We start from the raw sequence: 660 nt of genomic DNA on the forward strand, positions 1-660 counted from the left end.
AGGTGTCTAGTGTGACCCAAAAATATGACAATTCATTATAATTTTTATGTGTGTTGACCAACAGTTACTGATTCTGTTAACGCTGGATAGTCGGAGACATAATTCGATTATTCGATCTTGGTCTAAGATTAAGGCCGAGTGTGTGTGGAAGTTTTATGTTACATGTGTAAGCTGTAAGGCAGAGAACACAAAAAGTAATTCGGCTCAGGCTAAGTTGAGAAGAAACTAATTTTATATAATATTAATAATATGATTCAGAGTCCATTTTTTATTTTGTAAAACTAACAATCCTGTAACTGGTTGAAAAATAAATAAATTACTACTACAATATAAATGCAAATTTGGTTTAATGACAAAGTCGTGTTGCTTTGAAATGGTTAATTTACTTATCTGTAATACCAATAAAAGAGAAAAAACAACTGTCACTAAAAAATTGGCTTTGCGTGAGCTTTTAAGTAGTTTAAATACACTAATGAAAATACTTGATTAAGAAAGAAACTTTTTGCTATTAATATATTTATATGTGCATTGATAAAAAGTAAACTTAAATGCAATAGGTTAATGGACACTCATTGAAACAAAAGTTTTTTCCGGTACCGGGAATCGAACCCGAGCCTCCTGGGTGAGAGCCAGGTATCCTAACCACTAGACCATACCGGA

At 32.1% G+C, this 660-nt stretch overlaps 1 non-coding gene across 1 annotated transcript; it reads right to left on the reverse strand.

Moving 5' to 3' along the window:
• Positions 1 to 588: 588 nt before the first annotated feature.
• TRNAE-CUC (transfer RNA glutamic acid (anticodon CUC)) lies at positions 589 to 660 on the reverse strand. Its single transcript has one exon. It is a non-coding gene; the product is annotated as a tRNA-Glu (tRNA).

The sequence above is a fragment of the Tachypleus tridentatus genome, chromosome 7, assembly GCF_004210375.1.
Source record: "Tachypleus tridentatus isolate NWPU-2018 chromosome 7, ASM421037v1, whole genome shotgun sequence".
In the NCBI taxonomy this organism is placed as follows: Eukaryota; Metazoa; Arthropoda; class Merostomata; order Xiphosura; family Limulidae; genus Tachypleus; species Tachypleus tridentatus.